At 35.7% G+C, this 9,561-nt stretch overlaps 1 protein-coding gene across 21 annotated transcripts in view; it reads left to right on the top strand.

Moving 5' to 3' along the window:
• Nucleotides 1-500: 500 nt before the first annotated feature.
• JAKMIP3 (Janus kinase and microtubule interacting protein 3) overlaps nt 501-9,561 on the top strand; it is a 104,813-nt gene continuing 95,752 nt past the window's right edge. For 20 of the 21 annotated variants that reach the window (XM_087932500.1, XM_087932513.1, XM_087932511.1 and 17 more), the window contains exons 1-2: nt 665-863; nt 1,007-1,292. The gene's annotated coding sequence lies outside the window, so the exon portion shown is untranslated. Of the gene's footprint in view, nt 639-664; nt 864-1,006; nt 1,293-9,561 lie in introns of those variants that run through there. The other variant, XM_087932501.1, reaches the window with a different exon arrangement.

Here is a 9,561-nt window from a genome sequence, read left to right as displayed (position 1 = left end):
CTCCTATTTTCCTCACAACAACCCTCTAAAGTGGGTAGGGCTGAAAGAGAGTCATCCAGCTGACTTTTATGCCTAAGGCAGGACTAGAATTCACAGTCTCCTGGTTTCTGGCCTGATGCCTGAACCTCAAGACTCAACTGGCTGTTTTTGCTTTTTTTTTTTTTTTTTTTGGCCAGCAAATTTTCCCTTGTGAGTGAAGTCAAGCAATATTTAGTAACGACTTTTGTTTTGTTTTTTATTGAATAAGCTCAGTCTTTTAATAGCCTAGCCCCAGGTAGACTTGGCATGAGGATTTCTCCCCAACGTGTGTGTCATCATTCCTGGGTTGAGATAAACTCCAAAGGGGCTGTGGAACATCTCAGTATCAGCATCCTTCCAACCTGCGTATGTGCTTGGCAGCAGGAAAGAGGGAGGTGGGGTGGTGGGAAAGAGAGATCTTGGTAGCCTTGGCAACGCCCAGAGTGAAAGCAAGCATTCACACCCTGCCCAGGATGCTTGAGAAGAATAGTGCTGCCTATTTTTCTAAGCAAACCATCCAGCGAACGACTGCGTGGCTGCCGAGAGCTTGTTGCTCAGTGCGCAATGCCCTCCTTCAAAGTGGCGTTTTGCTCCCAAAAGGGAGGGCCGACTTTTTTGAAGTGAGCTCCTCCGATGACGTGCCTAGAAGCTGCTGCCTAGCTGCAGTGTCACTGCAATGGCTGAGGGGCTGGGGCTTGGATGCTTACAATGAGCTCATTTTCTTCCCAGGAGGAAGAAAAGCAAGGATCGGGGGGCTACTACAAACCTTCTTGTAAAAATTCCTTTCTAGTTCCTTCCTCAGTTCACCTGGCCTGAGTTCTTCCTTGTAAGGCTGCGTGTGCAGGGTGAGCAGATTTTTCTTTAAAAAAAAAAAACCAAACCAGGAAAAAAAAAGAAAGAAAGAAAAAAGAAAACCCTGCACGGTTGATTCTCAGCCCTTTCTCATTTTTCCTCCTTTTCTTCTCTCCTCCTCTCAATGCTTTCTCAGACTGGCTTGCCGAATCATCCTTTCAACTATTTGGAGGATAAAACATATAGCATCTGGAGCAGTCAGGGATGGAGCGGACCTTTTGACTTGATTTTTCAAAATGACAAAATGAGGTAAATGGCAAAACGTCCCAGCCAAAAAAAACCCTCAAAACCCCAGCAACTTCAAATTTGCAAACTCTGCTAGAAACAGCCGACAGGTTCTAGGATGAAGCATACCGCAAATGCATGGACTGATACTATCACCAGGTAAAAGCAAACAAGGAAAGCTGGAGCTTGCCTGTAAGGTTAGTTTCCATACTGATTTGTGTCTCTCTTTCTTTCAAACCGAGTGGAATTGGTAATCTCAGCACAGCGTTATATAAAACCTTTTCTTGTGCGTGTTTTCCCCCCAGGCAAGTGATTGCCAAGATCCTGGTTTGCATGTACTGCTGGCAAAATATGTCTATGTAGCAAGTAAAGTAACCTTAAAAGGATCCCTATTAAATACAGCAAGCTTCTTCTCTTGCCATTGAAATTCATCAAGATGGTTAGGGACTGGAGAAAAGCAGGCCTTTCCAACTCTGTGTTATATTTTATTGCATAAGACAGCTTTATTTCAATACTTCCGACTTAAGGAGTAGGTCGAGTGTACAAGATGTTGCATATACTTTTTTTTTCTTTCAAATTAGCATCGATGTCGTTATCAGCCTCTGGCAGATTCCAGAGAGCTCTTTTTCCTGGGAACATGACACAGGCAATTCCCTAACACAGCTGACATTCCATTTACGGCCAATGAAACCCACTGGGGGATGAACTCCTAGATCAAAGTGGAATTTCTTATTTCACTGCCTCTTCATCTCTTCTCAATGAAACCCTCTGGGATCGAATCCTAGATTAACGTGGAAATTCTTGTTTTATGGCCAGCTTTTCCCTTGTCGATTATAAATTGCACTTTGACCTTTTAAGTGTCTTATCTTTCAAGCGATGGAGCTAAAAATGCTGTGCTTAGTTTACAGGTAGTCACAGGGTAAAAACCGTGCCTTTTATCTGTGCTACTGTTTTTCTTTAACCTCCGAGCATCCTGGGACTACTGGATGTATGAATTATTCTCTCGGAAGACCTGAACTCTGATGAGCCTAGTTGAGGTGTGGAAAGCCCATGTGTTTCTGAACCCAGTTCTGCTATGCATTAAAGAAATATTTGCAGGAACATTTGTGTGCATGTGAAATAATGCAAGGAGCTGAAGATGAGAGTCAGCAGTTACTTCAAAGTTTAATAACCCTCTCATGCCTGTGTTAAGACAAGGAGGACGATACTAATGAGGAAGGGAAAGGATGGGCCATCTGGAAAAAATAGAATAGCAATTTCAGAAAGAAGGAATAGCTGTGCAGATCAAACATGTAATTATCAAAAGAAAAAAAATATTGGATTTCCCCCCCCAATTAGCTGCAATCTAAGCTTATCTACCCTGGTTTGGGGGAGAGATTTTGAATTGTGCAATATTGTCTGGAAAACGTTACTTTGGATTTTTTTAAATTTCCCTTCAATTTGAATTTTTGTTATGAATATTGGTGCTGCGCTTCAGTAGATTTACCGTTTGAGTTCTGTTGCCTTGCAAAGGAATATTTTTGGAAGTTTTCAAAATCTTATCTTGGTATTTATGAATAACATTTCCTGGGGAAATCAAGACATTTATCTTTCAGGAAGACCTAGCAAGAAGCAAATGGGTTTTTAACAGTAACAGCATTCACTGAGCCATACTCTATGTCCCTGCAGTATATATAATCCAAAAGCATATTAGCGTGCCATTTTTTTATCTGGTCATTGTTTCTTCCTGCAACATGCATGATCAGCCCCTAATATTGGTGAAATAAATATGTATGAATGGTCATTTACACAGGTACTATTAGTGCAACACAGATGGTATGTCATATTTTGTTGTTCAAAAACCATAATGCAGAATATAGTGATTTATGTAGTACGTTCTTTTAAAAAGCTATTAGAAAATATTGCTTAGAGAACTCACAGTAAAATTACAATCTGCAGCACAGACTTCCACATGATAGATCAATATTGTCTGAATGTTGGTGTTCAGTGCTTCAGGGGATTACAAATATCAGTGCTTATTCACTGCATAATGTGCCATTCAAGATTATTTTTCCATTCATATGTATTTGTAAATATATTCTTCTTTTTGTGTTATGTCCACTTTTCAGAAAGTTTTGTTGGATGTTTTTGAAAATGTACAAAATCTGGCATGCTTTGCTGAAATTCTTCACCTAAATTGCTAACTTTTCTCCTCTCACAAGCATTGCTTTTACTTCTGAAGATATCTGTATTTATAACATAGAGATGCAGAGATGAAATACAGAGATAAAATTTATTGACTCCATGTGACTAATCTGTTAGGCTACTGCTAGGCAGCTGCAACTGCCACATGTTAGGGCAGAGATATGGAAAATATTTCTCATCTCTCGTTTCTCTTCAGATATCTCAGAACTACTTTTTATCAAAATGTTTTTGAATGACTATTCCCTGAATTCTTATCTTTCATGGCCATGCTAGTTGCCATAAAATGGCATGATATGAGTCATATTTCAGCAAAATCTGAGAGGCTCATTTTGGTTTAGTTGCACTGGAACTTACAGAAGCAGTCAATAAATGCATCTAATTTGGAATATGACATCTCCATATGGACTTTTCCTGCAACTCATGGTCATTATGTTTTATATGTTTAATATAACAGAGACTTTTATTGCTTTATGTTTTAATTCATGTTAGGTGGCCTAAAATGCATCTTAATTTACTTGACCTCTGTCATAACTAAAAGAGAACATAGAAATATATTAAAGGAATAATGACGAAGGGGTTTTTCTTCATTCCCTTGGCCTCTGCACTTCTTTAAAAGGTTTTATAATCCCTTATATATTTGACAGACTGTATTTCTTGAATGATGCCATTCTTTTCTTTCCATTTTAAAATTTTATTAGAATTTCCTTGCTTATATTCACTTTTTCTGGAAGATAAGGGCAGATAATGGAAAGAAAACTTAAACCAATTTGCCATGCTTTAATAAATTCCCTTCATTTTATACCTAAACCTCAAATTCTTACCATGCATCCTTGACTTAAAAAAAAAATTATTTTCATTAAACATGATTAGGATTGTGCTATTGCAATACAATTCAATTCATTTTGATTTGGATATAAACATTCTTGAGCTCCAGAGCTTCAAGAAACATGTCTTGATGAATGGTTAAGCTTTTGTTGCTGATTATTATAATATTTGAATGAATGATTTTAGGATGATGTAGTGCATTGGCATAGTATATGTGTAGATCCAAACTATGTGGTCTTCTGTACTGACAAATCATTTATTAATGTTCTAGTTGTATCCCATTGCTATATTTTATCTTTATCCACTTTCTTCACATGGTTTTACTTGCCAGTTTTCTGTACAAGATTGTAATTATATTACTATCTTCATCTATTGTTTCCTGTACATTCAGTAAGTTCTCATTTTTAATTTGCATTAATGTTTGTTCTTGATTGGCTTTTATATAATCAGACAATGCATGCTTTTCTTCTTCAACTATTTGACTTGAAATAAATCTCTGCCTCCATTTCTTCAGGCTATAATCTATCAATTTCAATTGGGGTGTAATACTGAATGGTCATCATTTTTTTCTTTCAGTCCAAATCGTCCAGTTCAGCTTGGATCCAGTTAATAATTCAAGCAATGTATCATGTGTTATAGCCCAGATATTGATGGCTTTCATGGTGTTTCAACCATTCGATTTTGCCTTTAACAATTTTCTCACTCTTTTCATGTTTAATTTGTTCATGCGTAATGTTATCTAACTGTAAAATGCTCAGATAATTGTAGTCTTCATCCTTATGGCTCCTGGTGATTTGAGCATTCAGTATTTCATATTGTTCATGATTCTATCCAGATTTATTAGTACCATAGCATATTTCTCTAGGTCAGATTCCATTGCTACATCTGTGCAAAAACTCTCAGTGTTTGTCAATTATTGGATTTTAATAAGTGGTTTTTCATAAAGTTTCACATCATCCATGTAAAGCAAATATGAGATTTCTTTAGCATTTTTTGCTGCTTGATAGCCAAGATTTGTTTTTTCCAAATCACTGAAAGTGGATTATAGTCACGACAAATAATAAGGGTGATAATGGGTTGCCCTAGAAAATGCCTCTTCTAATGTTGACAAGCCCATATTTTTCATTTCCAACCACGAATTCAATCTTTCACTGCTTCATTATTTTTCCCATAAACATTCTAATGTTTTTTACTGATACTAATGGCTTCTAAACCTTTAATGATCCAATTTTGTGGTAATTAATCAGACACTTTTTTATAATCAGTCCAGTTCTATTATTATTATGTATTTATTATGATATTTTGGCCATTATATTTCACCATAAAAACAAAATCCTGAGTTCTTAAAACATACCATTTAAGAGTTGGATCAAATTCCTTACTTCCAATGAATATGTTCAAGTGAGTGAACATGTTCTAATATTGAGATAAAGTAAATAATAAATCCTTTGGTTCTTGAAGATGATCCCAGTTGTATTTGAGATCTCACAGTACATATTGTTGGGCCCTCATTCCCACACACACGAAATTCCTTCTTTTCTATTCCTAAGCCTAAGCATCCTTTTGTATTATTATTCAGTCACAAATTAAGCCATCTCATCAATTTGTTAAGTGAAAATCTCAAGCTAGTAATAATAGCTCTCACATTTCATGATGAATCTTGTGGTCTTCTATAATACTCAACTCTTCACTTATTATTTAAGTGCTTCTTCTCCCACACTGATTATCTGCTGGGACATTTGGTGACAAAACTGATATTCAGATCAAAGGTAAACCCTTTAGGGTAAAGCATCTGTTATATCTAGGTAGTTCAGATTGCCCTTTTCTGTATAAAGTTCTGAGGGCAAAAAGCATCCAAGGGTACAAATCAATATTACAGTTCTTATGCCAATGTTGGATGGTATTCTCCAACATTGGATGATGGAAACTAGGTTCTGATTCCTTCCCATATTTCTCTCCCATTCCCATAAGTTTTTGACGTCAAGAAATGTGAATTTTGTGTCAAAAGGACGCATTTTGTGCAGGGCTAAAGGATTCCTATACCCTATAGCTTTCTAAATCCATATTAGATTTAAAAAAAAAAAACAGCTCCAGATTTGTTTCCTTCCATTACTTACAATAGAAGAATTGTTGTGTTACTGTTTTACTAGAAACAAAACCCAAACTTAGAAAGAACAATAAATACTATTCAAGATGATTTCATCTTGCTGGTCTGTTGGTGGTGGAATACTTAGAAATAAGTTTGCTTGATGAATACACAATTCAATATAATTCATCTGTAATATTTAGCATATTCATCATTTATTCATTTAAAAAAATATTCCATAAAATGAAACTTTTTAAAAATATATGATTCATAAAATATGAAATCACAACTTTAGTTTAATTCTGCATTTTTTAATGAAGCTAAAAGTTTGTGAAAGCATGAAATTCATAAATAGTATTACTACAACAGCTGCTGCTACTACTACTACTACTACTACTCATTGAGGATTTGAATTCAGCAAGAGTCTTTGTCAAAGAATGTGCTCCAGTTCATACACAGAGTACTGAAAGAAAATTGAAAATTAGGAGTCTGGTTGCACATTTCTAGATTAACCAATATTATTTAAAGGTCCAAGTATTCAGGAATCTTCTAGCAAGCATCTTCTAATTTTTGGCTTTCATGGATTATGATAGCTCACTTCCTGAATAAAAAGAAAGAATGCTAACTAATTAAATGGAAAGAATAGGCTCGTAATACAGTTGTCTTGATGTAGAGCTTAGTTATCACTGCATGCTAACAGATGGTCCTTACATTTAAAGTGTAGTTTCATTAAAAAAAATAGGTTGGGATAGACAAGCCTACCTAAGGCATGTTGACAAAGAGAGAAGGAAGGAGGAATTTTCTCTTTATCACTTAAGCAAAGAGATTTATTTAGTCCAGATAAGAAACAGATACAGAAGTGATAATGTTCCTTCTTCTCATCTATCTCTACCGTTCACCCTATTGGTCATAGATGTAAAGAGCTGATGCATTTTCAACATTTTTACTATTATTATTAGGTTATTAATTTCTACAGTTGTATTGTTCCAGTAGCTGAAAAGAGCATGACTTTGGTATCTTCGCTGTAGCATGTTTAAGCATTAGAGTAGTATGATAAATCCTGTTCTTCTCTAAACCCCAACAACATTAAAAATTGTCTAATTTTACACACAAAGTACAGAAACAAGATTGAGGAGCATGTTATTCATCTTGAAATTCTGATTTCAATTGAATATAACTTTGGCTCTTTGTCTTTTCTGTCATACATTGGCTTATATTATATTATAGCTGCTTAGGGTGATTTGGTTGAGTTGGATTCTTCTTCTTGTGCCATATCCATCATCAGACATTAGCAATCATGTTGGCAATCCTATTTTTGTCTACAGCCGCATGAAAATGTGCTGCTGAGTTTTGACCAAACCAGTCTCTTAGATTTTGAAGCCATGATGTTCTTCTTCTGCCTGGACCTCGTTTGCCTTCAACCTTTCCCTGGAGGATTAAGTGAAGTATGCCATATTTTTCTGGGTATCACATCACGTGTTCAAAATATTCTTTCTTTTTTTAAAAAAAAATTAGTTTGATCGCTATAGAAATTGAATAAGTGAATGAATGGATGAATGAATATCAGTGACTGATTTTTTTAAAAAAAATACTGAATGAGACCTTGGGTAATGTATGCCTACATTTTGCCAAAAAGGACACTGTGATTTCCCTGAAATGTTATATGCTGGATTGCAAGTGTTGACCCAGATTTGTAACTTGGTATAATTGAAATCCAAAATGCATTATGTGACTAACTAACCAATTAGCCATCCAGGGTCTAATTCCGGATGGGTAGCATCATAGGTCCTCTCGTTTCTTAACAGCTTTTAAAATTATTATTCCTGTTGCTGCTATTGGATCAATGAATAATACAACTGGATTAACTCATAAATATACAAACCAATGATAGCAGCATTATCAAGATTATAAATGTAATTAGAAATCAGAAAAATATTTATCAAGTACATACAAGATTGTCAGTTCTACCAGAAAATTCACTATGTGTTTAGTGCATTAAGTTATATAATAATGAAATTTCTGTTTATTATGATGGTGCACAACTTGAGAACCATTTGGAATGATTATAGGTCATAAGCACACCAAAAGTATCAGAATTAAAACATGATGATAAATTACGGTAAAATAAGAAAATGAATAGAAAGACATGAACAAGATACAGCAGAATAAGAGCAATCAGGCACACTGAAATGCTACACAATACTTGATTATATAACCTAAATACTATATTATATAATCTAAAATTAACCCAAAATTAATTTGCTATTAATAAAGCATGGATTTCACAGCCTGCAAATGCAAACTTAGCAATGGCTTGGGTTGTCTTAAGACCTTGGACTTCCAAAAGGAGATTTACATTACGGTCATCCAGGGAATGGCTGAACGGATATTAAGAGCTTGCTAGGCTTATCTCTACAGCACAGAAACGTATGGGCCAGTGATTCAATGTTCCTAGACTGAGAGTGACAAATCCTTTTAGCACAGCCATTCTTCTAAAACTTGCACTCAAATGTAGTTGACAACTGGGTGCCAAAGCACAGAAGAGTAAAGGCCCCATGGATTCATTAACTATAAGCTGGTTAAGATACCAGACTGCTTTTAAGTGGAACTTGCTGTGTTCCAGTTGTATTCCAGCTGGCGCTTTCCTATGTTTGATACAGCCAGCATCTTTTGACTCAAAATTGCCATTATCTGGTTGTGTCTTAGTAGCAACAGTGCCTTTGATGCAAAGCCCATTTTCTGAACTCTTGTCTCCCATTTGATGTTTCTAAGTGGATTGAAGTCTGACTAGCAAGATAAAAAATGTTAAACTTTGGGTTGAAGGTTAATTTTTACCCAGTATTGGAAAATGGTTTACCCATGCCCTTGTCTCAATAGTCAGCAGACCTGCTTCCAAAAGTAGAACTACATTATGAACATGCTAATTGAGGAATTCTGGGAGTTGACACTCTGGGGAATTCTGGGAGTTGAAGTCCAGACATCTTAAAGCAGCTAAGGTTGAAAAACATCGATGTAATTGATAACTGGATTTAGTGGAGACCTGTATAGAAGCTGGCCAACATTGGGCTATGTATAAATGCAGTGGGGTTGGGTTAAAATCTAGTGAATAATTGCTTCTGAGCTTCTCAAGACATCCAATGAAATTTGGATAATATAGGCATTTTACTTCCTGTGTTGTTGCAGCACAGATCCCAAATTAAACAAAAATAACAAACAACTGATTAGATTCCTATTAGGACACCAAGACAATTTTTTTTATTAACCCTTCCAAAGTGCATGATATTAGTTAACTCATAATTGATTTGTTGTAAATGATCCTTGCAGAAAACAGATAATCCCACCATGGCTTTTCTTATCCAAGTCAGTGTTGG

This window comes from Pseudonaja textilis, chromosome 4 (genome assembly GCF_049901715.1).
Source record: "Pseudonaja textilis isolate UNSWEBS1 chromosome 4, rPseTex1.2, whole genome shotgun sequence".
Lineage (NCBI taxonomy): Eukaryota > Metazoa > Chordata > Lepidosauria > Squamata > Elapidae > Pseudonaja > Pseudonaja textilis.
Note: the sequence above shows the minus strand (reverse complement) of the source record. Positions and strands in the feature narration are given on the sequence as shown.